This window comes from Marmota flaviventris, chromosome 11, assembly GCF_047511675.1.
Source record: "Marmota flaviventris isolate mMarFla1 chromosome 11, mMarFla1.hap1, whole genome shotgun sequence".
NCBI lineage: Eukaryota > Metazoa > Chordata > Mammalia > Rodentia > Sciuridae > Marmota > Marmota flaviventris.
The window spans coordinates 14,682,130-14,701,136 of NC_092508.1; the positions used below are offsets into that span (position 1 = coordinate 14,682,130).

The window sequence follows — 19,007 nt, forward strand, 5'->3', positions numbered from 1 at the left end:
CAAGACACACACACGTACACATGAAAAATGCTACTGTGATAGGCACTAAATATCCTTAACATAAAGACAGGCTTATTTCTGAGTGGAAAGGAAAAATATATTTCTGCCAAAATTAACCTGTTATCCAAATGTAATCCCAATCAAAATCCTAGTGAGATTTTTCTAACTTTTTGTTTTGTATGGTTTCTTAATATATCTTAATATATTAATACTAATATATTAATATATGGAAGAAAAATTAAGATTATCTATTAAAATTTGAGAAAAAAAGAATACTTAATGCATATTTGTCCTACTAGATATCAAAACAAACACTATTATTCTGGTACAGAATTTGAAAACCAAACATATTCATGCAATTTTTTAACTAACAATTGTGGCGTTTTAGATCAGTGAGTAAAACTGATTATAAGTTGCAAAGCAGCTGGCTTCCACATCCACCCCAGCATCACGGCAAATATGGACATCCACAGTTATCTAGAGTGACGCTTATATCAAAAATATGAATGTGTGGGCACATTCTTGGCTTCACCTTGTGTGTGTCTTCACCTTGAAATTGAAATTGGGATATGGAACTGGAGAGAAACAAAAGAAGCTAAGAGGACTGCCAAAGTAAACTCATCCTTCAAGATTCAGTTTAAACCTCCATGAAGTCCTCCTTGGACCAAGAGATGAGCTGAATCACTCCTCTATGCTGATTCCTCCATCATGCCAGCCCAACAAACAGAAGCACGAATGAACACAATGAGGAACCACAAGCAGCCCGAAATGGCTGGAACACAGAAAACCTGGGAGGGGTTAGAAAATGCTGAAGACAGAATGAGCTAGGTTTTTAAGTAAGGCATTTGAACAAATGGGTTTTTTTAGATTGACTGCTCGGGTCTACATAGAAAATAAACCAGAAGGGATTTCAAGCACACACAGAATGAAGAGGTGCAGAATTTAAGGCAGCAGAGGATAAACAGTACCAACTGTAGAAACTTTTATGAGGCAAAATGAACAGGAGGGAATTCCGGAGGAGGGAATTCCTGTTGGGGTCCGGGAGAACACCGCGTGTGTTGGTCGGCATATTTCCCGGGAGCGTACGGGGCATTGGCGGCAGTTTCAAAAATAAAGTTTGTTCCTGCTTGAGTGGCTTGTGATTTTGTGCCCAGCCAGACTGCGGCAATTGGTGGCCCGTGCGGGGGACGCCTGAAGCTTGGAGGTGAGTAAAATTGCTCGCCCCTTGGGGAAGGCGAGAGAATGGGTGACCATTTCAAAAAACAATGTATTCTTGTTTTGATTTATTTTGTTTTTGTTTCAAGCTGCCTATCCTTAGAACTTTCTCAGGCAAACTGGGAAAAACGGTTAGCTCAAGGTTTGAAGATGTTCGGCCCTGAGAAAGAGAAAATTGATACAATGATTTTTTGTTCCGTTTTTGTTTCATTCTATTTCGGTTTTGTTTTATGTTATCTTATTGGGTTGCGTTACCTTTATAGTAGATTAGAAATTAGTAAAAAACAAACCGAAAGACTGTTAAGTAAATTGTTAGAGGTCCAGACTATGGTAGAAAACATGTTAGGTCAAGCAAAAGAGAAGGTCTCTCGAGCTAGTCAGACAGAGGAAAATTTAAAGGAAGAAAGCTTGAAGGACAAACAACCATGGGGGGGAGCTACAACAGGAGGCTGCTACTAACTCCGTTCTATCACCAGAGGGCGTAATTCAACCAACAGCTCCATCTACAGCTGAGTGGCCCTCAACTCCCGTGGTTGATGGACGGAATCCTGAGGCAGGACCCCAAAGATTAGCATGCCCTGTACTTGAGCAGGCAGGAGGGCAACGAATTCACCGTGCTTTAGATTTCAAAACAGTGAAGCAATTAAAGGAGGCTGGAACAACCTATGGTCTGCAAGCACCCTTCACTGTGAGCATGGTCGAATCCATTACCAACTTGGACATGACGCCAGCAGATTGGGCTAACATGTGTCGATCTGTGCTAAATGGAGGACAATATTTGTTATGGAAGGTTGCCAATGAGGAATTTTGCATGGAGACAGCTAGACGAAATGCAGCAGCCGGTTACCCTCAAAGAAATCTAGATATGTTGTTAGGAAAAGGACCTTATGAGGGTCAACGGCAACAAATTGAATATGATCCTGGCGTATACGCACAAATTGCTACAGATGTGGTTAGGGCATGGAAAACTTTACAGGGGCATGGAGATTTACAAGGACAATTATCTAAGGTAATACAAGGAACTAATGAACCTTACGCTGAATTTGTAGATAGGCTTATTCAAACAGCTTCCAGAATTTTGGGGGATACAGAACAAGCAATGCCATTTATAAAACAACTGGCTTATGACCAAGCAAATTGTTGCTGCAGAGAGGTCATTAGACCATGGAGACATGAAGATTTAAACACATATATTAAATTATGTAGAGACATTAATGAACAAGGGCAAGTCTTGGCAGCAGTACAACAGGCTTTAGATGCTAGGCCAAAAACATGCTACAATTGTGAACAAACAGGACATTTTAAAAGGAGTTGCCCCATAGGAGGAGGATTTAACAAAGCTAGGTATCAAAGGAATAAAATACTGGGTATTTGCCCACGATGCCGTAGAGGGAGACATTGGGCTAATGAATGCCGTTCTCAAACCACCATAGAGGGTATTCCGTTATCAAAAAACGGACAAGGACCAAGTGTTTACCCACGATATTGTGGAGAAAGGCATCAGGCTCCATTGCCAAAAAACGGACTGGGGGGCCCAATGCTCTGGGGCCCACAACCACAAATATACGGAGCAATGGAGGAACCCAGCAACACCATCAGGGTAGTGCCCAGGACACATTATCCATTAAATCCTTCATCAGACAAACTAGAGGGAGCACAGGGTTGGACATCTGCGCCTCCGCCAGAGCAGTACTAACTCCAGAGATGGGAGTTCAAATAATTCCCACAGGAGTAAAAGGACCTCTTCCCCAAGGAACAGTAGGCTTATTATTGGGACGCAGTTCTTCTACACTAAAAGGACTTATGATAAGTCCTGGGGTAATTGATCCCAATTATGAAGGTGAAATAAAAATTATAGCTAGTTCTCCAAGAGGTATATCAGTAATTTCACAAGGAGATAGAATAGTACAGTTATTAATAATACCCAGCCTGCATGATAAATTTTCCAGTTGTACTGTAGAAAGAGGTTCCAGGGGATTAGGCTCCACAGGTGTGGATTGGGCTATGCTGTCTTTAAATTTAGATTCTTGCCCAATGCTAAAACTAAATATTCAAGAACATGAATTTAATGGGCTACTGGACACAGGAGCTGACCTTAGCATCATATCTCGTCAAGAATGGCCAAAACATTGGCCATTACAACAAGCCACTCAAACACTTCGAGGCCTAGGAGTGGCAACTAATCCCCATAGAAGTGCAATGGTATTAGATTGGAAGGATCCTGAAGGATGTGAATGAACTATACAGCCATATGTATTGGATCATCTTCCTATAAATTTATGAGGACGAGATGTCCTAGATCAATTAGGTTTGACATTAACAAATAACATCAATCCTAACACGCCCACTACTAGGGCTAGACAAGGCTTTAGGAAAGAAAAAAGATTAAGAGAACAAGAACAAGGTATAGCAGCACCAATTCAAATAGATCAAGGAATAAATAGACATGGATTGGGTTTTCAGAAAGGGCCACTGAGACAATCAAAATTACTTGGAAATCAGAAAGACCAGTGTGGGTTCCTCAGTGGCCCCTGACTAAAGAAAAGATACAAGTAGCCCATGACCTGGTCAAACAACAATTAGCGGAGGGACATATACAACCTTCCGTATCTCCCCATAATACTCCCATTTTTGTCATTAAAAAGAAATCTGGTAAATGGAGATTATTGCAAGATTTAAGAGCCATTAATAATGAGATGGTTATTATGGGACCTGCTCAATCAGGGATTCCCCAATTTTCTGCTTTGCCAAAAACCTGGTATGTTTTAGCTATAGATATTAAAGATTGTTTTTTTTCAATTCCAATTCATCCTGAGGATTGTCCACGTTTTGCATTTACTATCCCTGCACTAAATCATGAAGGTCCTGATCAGAGATATGAATGGAAAGTACTCCCTCAAGGGATGGCTAATAGTCCAACTATGTGTCAAATTTATGTTAACAAAGCAATCCAGCCACTTAGAAATCAAAATCCTAAACTACAAACATTTCACTATATGGATGATGTATTATTGGCACATAAAGATAAAAACACATTGCTAGAATGTTATGCCACACTTACAAATTTATTAAAAAATTATAATCTAGAGATAGCAATAGATAAAGTACAATTAAATCTTCCAATTAATTATTTAGGAGTTCTATTATCCTCTACCATGGTCCGTCCACCAAAAATTCAAATACGAGTAGATCAACTCAAATCACTTAACGACTTTCAAAAGTTATTGGGAGACATAAATTGGATAAGGCCTTATCTAGGCATACCAACAGGAGAGTTAGGACCTTTATTTGATATCCTAAAAGGTCCATCAGATACAAATTCGCCCCGCATGTTAACGCCTGAAGCAAGAAAGGCATTAAAAATCATTGAAATATATATGGAAAATATGCATTTAGATAGAATTGATATAAGTTTGCCTTTATTATTTATTGTACTACCAACAAAAAATATTCCTACAGGAGTACTTTGGCAAGAAGGTCCATTATTGTGGATACATTTATCTTATTCTCCTAACGCTATTCTTACTAGGTATCCTGAAGCTGTAGGACAATTAATACTCAAAGGAATAAAAGCAGCAAAGGGAGTGTTTGGGATTTCTCCCAATAAAATTATTACTCCATATACTATGGATCAAATTGATGAGTTAGCTAATGAGTTAAATACTTGGGCAATAATCATGTGTAAATCTAATGTTTCATTTGATAATCACTTACCATCTAATCCTTTGTTGTCTTTTTGGTCTTCGCATCCTGCAGTTTTTCCAAAAATTACAAAAAAAACCCCTATCATGAATGCTCCAAATATATTCACTGATGGGTCAAATAATGGTACAGCAGCAGTAGTTACCCCTTATCAAACTTTTACATTTTTAGTACCCAAACAATCAGCTCAAAAGGTAGAGCTTAATGCAGTATTACAAGCTTTTGTGATGTTTAAAGATACTGTATTTAATTTATTTTCTGATAGTCAGTATGTGGTTAATGCTATAGTATCCCTTGAAGATGCTGGTAGGATTTCCCCTTCCTCTACTGTTTTCTCTTTGTTTTCCACTATACAAAGTCTAATCTAGGACAGAAAAGATCCATTCTTTATAGGACATATCAGGGCACATACAGGATTGCCTGGAGCCCTTAGTTTGGGCAATGAATTAGCAGATAAATCTACACATGACATACATATTTTCTCCACAATAGAAGAAGCTATAAATTTTCATAAAAGGTTCCATGTCAATGCTAATACTTTACAAAAGCGTTTTAAAATAACTAAAGAACAAGCCAGACATATAATAAAACAATGTCAAAATTGTGTGACATTTTTACCACAAGTTAATCTTGGAGTCAATCCTAGAGGATTGATACCTAACCATATTTGGCAGATGGACGTCACACACTTGCCAGAATTTGGAAAATTAAAATATTTGCATGTTACAGTTGATACTTCTTCCGGATTTTTGATGGGCTCCCTTCATGCCGGAGAAAAAACTAAAGATGTTATAGCTCATTGCTTACAAAATTTTGCCACTGTGGGCGTTTCAAAACAGTTAAAAACAGATAATGGTCCTGGTTATACTTCTACCTCTTTTAAACAATTTTGCTCATCATTTGGCATTACTCACATAACAGGAATTCCATACAATCCATAGGGACAAGGCATAGTCAAAAGAGCTCATCAAACTATTAAAATGTACTTATTAAAACAAAAGGAGGGAATTGGAAAGGGGTATATATCCCCCAAAGATAAACTTAAAATAACCCTTTTTACTCTAAACTTTTTAAATTTGGATTCATCAGGGCTTAGTGCTGCGGAAAGACATTTGTATCCAAAAAATGTACATAAGCCTAAGGTACTTTGGAAGGATATTCTAACAGGAAAATGGAAAGGTCCTGACCCAGTGATTGTCTGGAGTCGGGGCTCTGTTTGTGTTTCCACAGGGAGAACAGCAGCCGATTTGGATTCCAGAGAGACTAACCAAAACAATTTCTACAGACCAAAAAAGATGATGATTTGACTCAAATCCATAACAGCTGATATCCAGAGCTCCAGCTTGGCTATTCTTACATCTGCGACAGTGATTAACCAGGATGCTTTTTTCAATATCTATTTTATTATCGCTTTTTCCCACATCATAAAGTTCTATTTTATTTTTGAGCTTATACAGACCTAGGTTAATGTTTTTCTGATCAGTTTTATTTTTTGACTGTGGAGTTTTTAAACATTGCAATGGAGATTTCACCTATGTAAAGCTACAAGGCCTTTACTATTGTCTTATGTGTTGTATGTTATGTGTGCACACTTCTGTTTTGTGTTGTATGTCTGTATGTACGTATGTCCATATATCATATATGAGGAGCGCTCATGAACAAATGGATCCAAATTTTTTTTTTTATTATTCACTTGATTTTAATGGTTTAATTTAAATTGGGTAAACAGCTGTTGAGGATTGTCTTAATATGTATACAAATAAGCAGGTTAACAGACCTGTTTGTTTACTTTCACCTTTCCTTTTCATTATATTTAATAATTCTATTCAGGATAATGTAAATTGTTCAGAAAATTGTTTTCTTAATACCTGTTGGAATGTTACATAATTTTTTTTAGCATCATTGTCAGAATTCCTATCTTCATCCCAGTGCCAGTGAAGACAAAGATGAAACCAAACTACAGCTTCTTCGATAGTTATCACAACAAACTGTATAAACTGATGCATCAATGAATAATAACTCAACAAGTAATGCTCAATCAAGGAGTCGATTTACTTTGGGAGGAAATGGACATATTGATAGATTCCTCTGCTTTGAACTGCTTGCAGAACTTGCCTGGACTATGTATTACTTGTATGCATTGTGATCTATCTGTTGATGCAGTGAATTATGGTAGTGCTGGCGTATCTTTGCTGATGTGTCATCAGTGATGCAATTTTTCCTAAGGAGCGTCAATTGGCTTGGTGTCGTGGCATTTCTGTATCCTCCTCCCTTCTACTAGTGATGGTCTAATTTTGGGGGCCAACAGAGGTGAGGCAAAGAACCTCACCCCACCCACCGGCACCAAGGCCAAATTTGGGGGCCAACAGAGGTGAGGCAAAGAACCTCACCCCCCCCCCCCACTAGTGCATAGGCCTATCCACAAGTATGGCTATATGCTGGACCGGTAGTCAGTGACGGGTATGATCGAATTGCAGTGGTATCAACCAAAGACAGGAGGCTGACGCCTAGAGGTCAGTTCATCCGATGACGGGTAAGAACCATATGTTGAACTGGACAACCTAACAGGCACGGTCCCTAGCCACATTGCTTGTTGCTTAATTAAACAGAAGGGGGGAGATGCTAAGAGCCACAGCCAAGTAATATGATACATGGCATTTTTGGTTGAAAGGTGATGCCAGCAAGCCATTGAGATGATATGATTATGTTAAGATCTGCATTCATATGGATATTGGACTCCTGCTGTCCACCTCGGCCTGCTATGGGACTCCTGGAGAGTTCCCATTGGTTGGGGAAGTGCAGTAGGAGGGAATTCCGGAGGAGGGACTTCCCGTGGGGGTCCGGGAGAACGCTGCCTGGGTCAGTCGGCAATCTTCCCAGGAGCGTACGGGGCATTGGCAGCAGTTTCAAAAATAAAGTTTGTTCCTACTTGAGTGGCTCGTGATTTTGTGCCCAGCCAGACTGCGGCAAATTTTTACTTTTATATCTTTAAATAGAATTTTAAATCTTGAAATTTTCTGTTCTCCAAATTCTTAGCAGGGAAGGATGCACAGAGCTAATGAATTTAAAAAAAAAAAAATTTAAGTAGGGCAATTATTTAAATCAGACCTACATTAAGACTGGTTCAACCAAAATAAATATTTGGGCTGCTAAGAAAAAAGTTTTTAATTTCACAAAATATTCTTAATATGAAAAAATATTTCTCCTCATTTTCAATACATACAGGTACTATGTGAAAACACTCTTACTAGCCACTAGAGGGCACAAAAATAAGTACAGCAACTGTGGAAAGCAGTTTTATAATTTTTATTAAGAGCCTTAAATTTTTTCATACATTTTGACCCAACAATTTCACTTCTGGGAATCTTTAGTGAGGAAAAAAGTTTCCTGAAGATTTCCATTATGGTTATTTATAATAAGGGAAATAAAGGAATTAAGCAAATATCCAATAACTGGGAAATGGTCAAATACGTCATGATACATATATAACACTATATTATTATGTAGCCATGAAAAATATTTTCAAAGAATATTTAATAACATGGAAATTGCTCCTGATAAATGAAGAAAGTTAATTAAAAATTAAATACAACTCCACTTTTGTTATTAACACACACAAATATACATCAAGACTAAAGCACCAAAATTTCAGCAGTGGCTATATCTGGAAAGTAAAATTACTGGTGATTTTTATCTTCTCCTTTATGTTTTTATGTTTTCTAATCTTTTTCATGTAGTCATTTTGTGATGAAGAAAAACTTTAAGCATATATATAAATGCATTATAATTTCTACAAATTTATATAGAAACAGTACTAAAATCCTGTTTTACACAAGAAATGAACAGAATCTGGCAAATAAACATTTATTTAAAATATGTGCTCAAAACATACAACACTACAAAATATTATAAAGTATTACATAATCCAGCTGGAAAATTTTACTAACAACTTACTATGTGAGTAATACCAAAACCAAAGCAATAAATTACAATTAGATATATTGTTGCAAGTTTATAGATGTTTAATAGTGCTAAAGATTATTTTGGTAAATTCTAACATTACAAATCATACAATTCAAACCACAAGAAGAAAAAAGTTATTACTATATAATAATAAAAATTAAACTTTCTGTAGTAAATGAGAACCAAAACAACACACTGACTTGGTATAGCTACTCTTAGTTGGCACCACAGAGCCTCCAAGTTCCTGAATATACCTACACACTCTACTCTCAATAAAAGGCCTTTAACAGAGAGCTTTGTTTTCACTCCTGTCTTACACATTCTGTGTTCCTATTTACCTTGTGCCCAATTTCATCTCAAACAACTGACACGAAAACTCCTGTCCTCTGGCCTTCTTGTGGATTCTTCCCAATGCCAAGTCTCCACATCACTCCCCAATGCTTCAAGCCTCTGTCTCACAAGTTGCCCACTCATCCCTACCTCCATAGCACATCCCCTTCACCAGATTTGTTCAATGCCACTTCCTCCGAGAAGTGTCCAAACATGGCCTAGGTTGATTCTTTACTATCAGCACCCTCAATTCTACCTTCACAGTACCTATTGCATTTATAATTAAAAAGCTGCTTATGGAACTACTTAATGTTCATGTTCTCACTCTACGTGCCAAAGAAGGGCAGTATTTTTCTTATTTATCACTCTATCTCTAGTGTACACTAGCACCTTCTGTGTACAACCAAATTCTACTAATTTCTTAACATATAATTGATTAGACAATCTCTTGTGCCAAACCTCCAAAGGCCCTAACTCCATCCTGAACTTCTCTATGGATGCTGAGAATCTTATTTATTGAGATGTCTAAACAGGAAGAGACCAGGCAAATACCCCAATGAATTACATGTAGTAAACAAAACAAAAAAAATAAGAACAATGCTAATAGGTAACACTTAAAAGAATTAAGGCGTAGTAACACACAAATCCTGAGCCAAGTAAGAGAGGGCAGAGGGAAATGAAAAGAAAAAGAACAATGGTGGAATAGCATATATTTTTTAAAAGTAAGAAAGGATTACAGAAAAGGAAACTGAGGTCTATTTAGACTAAACATCTTGAATAATGCCACACTGACAATCCTAACAGCAGAATAACAAACCACTGGGACCAGGTCCCATGTTCTTCCTGTTCTGTTCATTTGCTAGCTGCTCATCTCCGTTCCTATTCCAATAACCTTTAATTCATTCAACAATTACTTTCTGAGTTGAATCAATAAATTAATGAGTTTATGCAAGGTCTTAATTGTTTTTGTTCCTTGCATCTCTGTTCCTTGTTTCCCCATGGGATGTGATTTATCCTCAGTCCTCCTAGGCATCAGTTGCTTATCAATGCTCCTCTTCCCATCTCTACTTCCCCTGAACACCCACTGTGAGCATCTTTCTCAAACCCAAGTCTATGTACAAATCTAACCTAACTTTGTGCTTAGCTGATCCTTCCACGGCTATTCTAGACAAACATGACCTCTCTGTCCTTCATACTGCTTGTTTAACCATTACCACATCTAACCAGTTACCTCCATATAGCCTGAAAACTCTTGACCTTAGGAATTAATATTCCTAGTCCCCTTTTAATGATGTATACTTGTATTTATATAACAGATTCACTAACTTGCTGGATTAAGAATGCCTTGTTACTGTTTACTCAAAAGCACAGTGAAGGGAAGGAGAAGGAATAAAACAGAACAGAGAAAACAGGAACAAGGGAAGTTAAAAGAGAAGTTAGAAACGAAAGAGGGAGGCAGAGAGATGAAAGAAGCAACTCACAAGTAGTCAGTTGTGTACCCTGAACTACTATCTACTACCTCCCTCAATCCTCATGACCCGGTACAATCAGAATTATAATATTTCTGTTACAGAAACTGAAATGGAAGGCTGAGAAAGGTTAAACTCAAACTTACATATCAAGTTTCACACACACACATTTCAATGCTTCCTTCTCAACACAGCAACACAGTTGATAAAGAATAATATACTTAGAAATGTCACCTGAATTATTATCAGATTCATATTTCAAGGTATTTATAACTAATAAAAGTAGACTCTTATCAGTTATCTGAATGAGAAGTACATGATATTGACATACTTTCAATATCCTGTGTGTGTATGTGTATGTATATGTATATATATGTGTGTGTGTGTATATATATATCCAAAAGAATTTAAGCACAAAATGAATCCTAAAAGATTGATGTGAAAATATAAGAAAACCTAGCTAATCTCTCTCAATTTCATCAACATCTCTTCCCAATCTCCACTAACAAGAGTTATAATGAGACATCTCCTTGAGGTATACTTATATATGTGAAGATGATAATGCTGTTTCAAAAGAGAAGGCAATAATAAAGAGTAAACTTGAAAATAATGCATCCTCTAAAAATGAAACGAATAAAAATAGTTCATATTATTGAATACTAACTATATTACAGACACCAATCTCATTTAAAATATTGTGACCTATAGGTAGATTCTATTAACTCTATTTGATAGATCAAGAAATTGCAGCATAGAGAAATTAAATGAGTTACCCAAGTTCACATATCTATTTAATAAAGCCAGGATTCACATCCAAGCAACTTAACTCCAAGTCCATGTTCCCACCCACCAAATTGTAATGGAAGAAGGCACTATATTTTAGAGGAAAATTCTTAAAGGAAACAAGCACTAAAGTTCAGGACTGAACAAAGAAACATAGCCCAAAAGAAGCTGTCGTTTATGAAATTAGAAGTAAAATAATATTTACATATCTGCAAAATACTAAGAACAAAAAAGAAACAAAGTAAAACTAGATTAATTAAAATAAAGTATACTAAAAAGAGCCTTACAGGCAAAGTGTCCATTATAGTTTATATTTTAAGTACAATAGACAAAGGCATCTTAAGTCAAGAAATATAAGGATTTGAGGAGGGCTAAGATTAAAATATAAAGAACAAAGAAAAAAGAGTGCAAGGTAACCAAGATGTCAAAAATGGGTTTAGAAAAATACTCTTGTTCAAGAAGACTTATTGTAATTAATATTGTAATAACAAAATAATGGAAATAACCTAAAAGTCTACCAACAAAGTAAAGGGGAAATAAATGTGGCATTGCCCTAAATGTAATATACCATGTTCCAGTAAAAATGAATGAAGTAAATCAACATGTACCCACACTCAGAAATTCAACTGGTGAAACCACACTGATAAGTGACACTGAGTGGGAGAAAACCATATGCTCCCAAGAATACATAAAGCACCATCAACACAAAGTTTAAAAATGTACAAAACAATATAATACGCTTTGAGGATACTAATGTGTAGTAAAACTGTGGGAAAATACATAAAAATAATAAACATCAAATTCAGAGTAGTGGCTAGCTGGAAGATTCAGGGGATGGGAGTCAGTTTCTTTAACTGGATTAAATGTTGTGAAGTATTTTTCAAACATAAAGTACCTCTAAAAAAATGAAATTGGCAGATATGGCATCCCAAATTCCATTATATTTCTGATCCAAGAAAGAAAGCTAACAGGGCGATGATAGGGTTGAGGATGTAATTCAGTGGTAGAGTACTTGTCATGCAATGCACAAGGCCCCGGAAAGGAAGGAAGGAAGGAAGGAAGGAAGGAAGGGAGGGAGGGACGGGCAATGATAATGATTGCTTTGAAGGAACGTTAAAAGAGAATGTATCTGAAAGTATGTATGTTCAAGTACAAGAAGAAATTTCTAGTAAAATTCTGTTTGTTATTCCTTATGTTTTCCCTACTGTTAAAAAAAAAATAGGGCTTTATTGGGAACAATAATTGTGCAACTTAAAATAGATATAACATTGCCCTTAAATGTCTTCACATTTCCTTTCCAGATATAATCATGCCTTTAGAAGTTAATGTGAATGAACTTCAAGAAAAAGGGTGGCCCTCGAGAAGAGGTAGAGAACCTCGATTAAGAACATGGGCTTTGGAATGAAACTGCAGGGGATAAAACCCACCAATTGAGGCAAGTCACTTTTGATCCTCTGTTACCTCAGTTTCCTCAAATGTAAAATAAGAATGATAAAAGAGTCTATCTCATAAGAGAAAAGAAAATTTAAAAAGTACCTGGCCACAGTATATTGTAAATGTGTTAGCTATTATCTTTATTCCACCCATTTAAAAAAGAAAAACCAGGTTTTGTATCAGAAGAATATAATTAAGACCAATACTTTTTACATGAAATAGAGGATAGAATAAAGAGTTGACCATGATAGGGCAGGGAAAACTGAGCAGCTTTGCACCTCTTGAGCAAGCAATGTTAAAACAGTAAGAAATTTTTTTAAATTTTCTTAGCAATATTATTCAATCATTCTTCGATGTGAATATATCTGTGTATGCATACACACACAACCACCTGCTCCAAATTCAAGGTAAAGCATTCTATTTCCTGGCTCCCTTGTTCACCTGGCAAAACTCATTTCATCTTGGAAAACCTGGCTCAGCCCCACTGCTCTGTGCCCACTCTGCATGTTTTTCTTCCACTGCTGCACTAATTAATCATACTGTAACGGATCTACTCATATGCCTTCTTCCATCACACCACGCTTCGATGTTTGTTCACGCACTTCTTTCCTGTCATGAGCTCTCTGAGAGCAGAAACTAACTGTTCATCATTTCCAAGTTCCTGGTACCTTGCAGGGTACACATTAAATAAACAGACAATAAATGAATCAATGTCCCTGCATACCATGACAACAAACGCCTTCACAAATAAGTAGATACCTATATTTGGAAGTGACATATCTAAAACAGGCTAGTTACTTGAGTAGCTTCAATTCTAAATAAATGGCGGATCAAATGAGTCCACTGTTTCCTTCAAAATGGAAAAATTCTGTTTGTTATTCCTTATGTTTTAATAATTAAAACATAATTTAAAACAGAATTCCTTATGTTTTAAACAGTATATAAGAGAACATAGTTCAGTAATAAGAGATGCTAAAACTTTAATTAAAAAGGTAGCACTTAAAATCTCAGAAAACAGAACAAATCTGAAGACTTTTTCTTAACAAAAATAAGCACATAGGAAAGAAATCACAGAATTTAACATTTCTCCTTCATAAAAGGCATAAACTATAATCAAAAGTCAGATTAAAGTATGTAACTTAATAAGGTAAATGAAGTCAAGACTAAACCACTTACTAAACCAATTTCACACAATGTTTCTGTGGTGTGGATTTCTCAAAGACTAGGTCATGAATCAGCAAAAATTGGCTTGATTTTTAGGAATAAAATAGTTCTTGGCAAATTAAAGGAACGTGTTTAGAACTCTGTGATGAAGTACAGGTTTGTTTTCCATTATTATAGAAGACATGCCCCTCGCCCCTTTTCCCAGCTAAGTCACAGGTCTGGCTAGTGCTCTGAATTTCATGCCCTCCCATCCTCTTAGGAACTATACAGGAATGAGTGACCCTTTCTCCGCTATATTCAACCTCTCCCTGTCAAGCAAGCATTCCCATCAACATTTAAACAAATTTCCTATACACTTGCTGTCTCCATTTCCCTCATCTCCTGCCACCAGATCAGCATTTCCTGTGTAGGTCACCAATGACTTCCATGGTGCTAAACCAATGATGGTTCTCAATTCTGCTCTCACAGGAGCATTCCACAGAAATAAATATCTTCCCATGCAGGAACATCTGCTCCTGGCTGTCCTCTCACTTTCCTGGCCACCGTTCTCCTTTACAAACTCAGCCTTCTCTACCCAGCACCAGCCTAGGCCTCCTCCTTTGGCCTCTCTATAGGCAATCTCACTAGCTACCACTAGTGCTCAAAAACCTTACTTCTGCACCCTAAACCAGTACCTCAATAGAGGGCAGCTCCAAGTGGTCATTTCCAAAACTACAGTCATGCTCTCCCCATATCCAAAACCTAGTTCTAGCCCCATCACTGGCCAGCACACATAGTGACCTACAGTTGGTGAATTCAACATCTAGTAATCATTCAATAACTCACATCTTATACACTGTTTATCACCATGTTGTGACAATTTTACCATAAAATCTCCACTTTCTCAATATTTCTGTTATCAGGGCTCTTTTAAAGGCTCCAATGAACCAACATCCAGTAGTACATTGGAAAGCAGGAAGGTTAAATTTGAGTATTAGTATTAAAGGTATTAATTAAATTGAAATCTTGAAGGCAAGGGACTGTCATTTTTGTATTTATTCCACACGGTACAACCAAGTTAAGTACTTTGCATGCAGCTTGATTTTAGTAAAAGCATTGTAATGAATTATCTACATGGGCTTCATACATGTTCAACTGAACTATTTATGTATTTAATAGTTTATCTATTCCCCAATCCATGCCATCATTTGCCTCCTGAGAGCTGAGAATTTAAAGTTAAGTCACTCTATAAAGGATAAACTACAATAGATACTTTTGATAATTATGATACTGCTTATCCAAAATTAGAAAAGCCTATCATCTTTGGCCCAGCTTCCTGGGGGAAAAAATCTAAATCCCATCTTCAAATCCAAATCGCACACAAAAGATTTTTGCTTTCCAACTGTTCCTCAAGGAAAAAAAAATGTAAGCATTTCACGAATATTAAAGATTTAAGTTATCTATTTATGTGGTGCTGAGGATCGAACAACTTTTGAAAAAGTTTCCTATCTCCCTTTACTTCTCTTGAAAGGTGAGCTGGAATAGCATTATAGATAATAGATGCTGAAATGAATAAGCACTGCTCCAAAGTTCTCAAACTCTTGTGTTACGTATGTTCAACTACAATCTCAGAATACAAGACTGTCATCTAGTAAAATCTCACCATATCAGTTCAAAAAAGTTACCTAGATTTCTATCTAAATCACAATCTTGATTATAATCTTCATTCCCTCAATACCTTTCCTTCACTACATGTACCATAACTTGTAATTATTCATTTATCTGTACAATCATTTGCTTGGAGTCTGTTTTTTGCCTAAGGGCACAGGTCACATTAATCCTGTTTACTGCTGTATCCCCAAGCACCTAGCAAGGTTCCTGACATGAAACAGAAGTTAGAAAGTTCTAGTAAACTAATTAATTGAATGAAAAAATGAATTAGTGCCAGACATGGTGGCACCCACTTGTAATCCCAGGAACTCAGGAGGCTGAGGCAGGAGGATCACAAGTTCAAGGTCAGCCTCAGCAACTCAGTGAGGCCCTAAGCAACTTAGTGAGACCCTGTCTAAAAATAAAGAAGGCTGGGGATGTGTGGATAAGTGATTAAGCACACCTGGGTTCAATCCCTAGTGCCCACCCACACCCACACCAACTCCCCCAAAAGAATTAAGTCATTTAACTGGAACCAGACAGCAGGGAAACACAATGAAATAGACCTTGAAGCCTGAATATCCGATCCCCCTCAACACCGGCCCCCTGCAAAGAAAAGAGAGGCTGATTTTCCCCTCATAATTGGTCTGTCCTTCATTTCTCCTTTCAAGGAGACATTTTTAGACTCACAGAACATTTGAACTTGAAGTTACTCAGTCCAAATAACTTACTACCCCAATAACTGAGCCCCCAAAATACCATATGACTTGTCATCTTGACCCTTAAGTTCAATAGGCCATTCTTGTCCTATCCCCTAATAACACTGTCATCCCACAGAATCAACCCTTTTGGCAGAAATCAGAAAACGCCTAAAGGGGAAATGAATACTATAGTGACCATAGTGACCTTACTCTTACCAACCTATGAGAACTGCATAGGAAGATGCCAGAATGCCAGAAAACACAAGAATAAAGTCTGTGCTGTGGACTCCCATGTCTCAACACCTCTTTCCTGTGGAAACTTTTTCTTTTTTTCTTTCTTTTTGTGATGCCAGGGATTGAACCCAGGGCTTTGCGCTTGCAAGGAAAGCACTCTACCAACTGAGCTATATCCCCAGCCCTGTGATAACTTTCTAACACACTCTCTGGAGCGCACCCCTTAACTCTTGGAGCCAAGTTGGGACCACAAAATAGGTTCCAATGATCACAAGAAATGGTGTCACCAAACTACAGCTCTCCTGGCCACCCAGACCAAAAAATCCACCCAGGAAACTATTCGGCCAGCCACCAAGGAGAGGCAGCACATTATAGTGGTGGATGTAAGGGCTCTGGATTTAGACAAGACCATCTGAACCCCAGCTTCTCCTCTTACTAGCTCAGATCTGGGGCAAGTTAATGTGTCCACGCTGCAGTTTCTCCCGCCGTAAAATGGGAAACCACCCTAGAAGGTTGTTAACAGTGTAAAGATACTGTGCATAAAGCTCTTAGAACAGTACATGGCATTCAATAAATGTCAGCTGTCATTTTATTCAGCTATAATCGCTTGCACAAAGCCTATTCCCTCTTTAGCTCCCATATAATTTTCAAGACGTTGTTCTACTCTTTCTGTTTTGGAGGGGCCCTATCAACAATAGCTTGGAGCACATCTAGAACTAGATAGTCTGGGCAAACCAGTTCAATTTGTGCCTCGGGTTCTTCATCTGTGAAACGGACCTAATAAAACCTACCCCCCTAGGACTGTTGGCGATAGGCTATCTCTCAGTGTTACTTACGCATCCCATGACATACTAGTATGTAACGAAAATGCACTCAGGAAAACTACACCGACAAGGAGCAACCCCAAACCTCGGTCTCAATTCCAGTCCTACCACCTAGGAAGGGTGTCCACAACAAACAGCCAAGGTCGACCCTCCTCACACGCTCAAATTCTTCCCACTCCCTGCAGCAAAGAACACTCCCGTCCCTCCAGCCTGGGTTTTCCGAAACCGCTGGGATGGGTTGCCTCCCACGGACACTGCACCAGCTTATTAGAGTGGGCGACCCCGCCCCCGTCCCCGCAGCGCCGGGAGGGACCTGTGCATCCTTCCTCCGGGGATGCGGCTCCCCGCTCACGTGGGTTCTCCGGCAGAGGCCCCCGCTGCCCGCTCCCCAGACCCTGGCACGGACGCCTCCCGGCCTGACCGCTGCTTGTCCCCAGCACCAACGACCGCCTGCGCGCACAGCCGCAGAGCCAACTCCGCGGTGGCGCGGAGACCCGGGCCCAGGCCTGTTGCGTCCCCCGCACCCGGGAGCCCCTCGGGCCCACCCGACCGCACGCGGAGGCCGCGCCGCCAACCGGCCCCCGCTCCCACAACGGGCGCCGCACTCACCGAGACGCCGGGGCCGCGGTTCCTCCGGCCTCGGGCCCACGCAGGCCTGGCTGAGCCCCGGAGCATTCACGCCCCGCGCCGCCTCCAGGGGACCCCGGCGCGGCCGGCGCGGCCGCACTGCGAGGAAACGACCGTCTGCGTCCCGTCCGCCGCCTCCTCGTCCCAGCCCCAGCCGCGGCGACAACAGCGACGTCGCTCCCCGGCGCCGGCTGAGCAGCGTCTGTTGAGCCGAACCCCGGGACGCGCACCCCGGGCTGGCGCTCGTTGCATATGCAGAGAGGCCGCCGCCCATTGGCCCGCGGGCGGTGGCGCGTGCGGGACTGGGCCTATCGCAGGCCGGCCGGGGAGCGCGGCGCTGGCTGCCCGGGGCGGGGCGGGGTTACTATGGGTCATTCTGCGGAGCCGCCGCCGGCGTCCAGACCTGGCCGCAGCCGGCGTGGGGCGGGGAAGGGGTCGGTTCTGAGAGACCTGGCCGCCGCCGTGCGGGGACGTGAGCGGGACGGGCGGACGCGATGTGGGAGAAGTAGCTGGTCTCCGAGGGTCTGCGCGAGGGCTGTCCCTCAGGAGAAAAGACCACCCTCCCCCCCCCCATAAAGAACTACAAACGCGCTTTTATTGCTATCATGTGTAAATCGGAATTTAGATCATGAAATAATTATGCATATTCTTTTTTTTTCTTCGTTGAACTAGGTTAGTTACCCTGTACACAAATTTCTGTTAAATCTTGCAAAATAAAACTACTTTTGGAAATGCCTGGAGCGGGAGGAGACTCTAAATCTCCAAACATGCCGATTATTATTTCTCTTTTGTAGACTTCATTTAACCCAGTATATAACCCGTTTTTTCCTAAATTCACTCACTATGCAAGTTTGCTATCTGCTTTCGAAGGTTAAAGTTTACTCCAAATTACTGGGAATCTAAAAGTGTAGTTTCTATATTTTCAGAGTTTG

General features: G+C 39.4%; 1 protein-coding gene across 3 annotated transcripts in view; it reads right to left on the reverse strand.

Moving 5' to 3' along the window:
- Acsl3 (acyl-CoA synthetase long chain family member 3) overlaps positions 1–18,287 on the reverse strand; it is a 73,437-nt gene extending 55,150 nt beyond the window's left edge. For all 3 annotated transcript variants that reach the window (XM_027941766.3, XM_071619595.1, XM_071619594.1), the window contains exon 1: positions 18,058–18,287. The gene's annotated coding sequence lies outside the window, so the exon portion shown is untranslated. The remainder of the gene's footprint in view (positions 1–18,057) is intronic.
- Between the last annotated feature and the right edge of the window lie 720 nt (positions 18,288–19,007).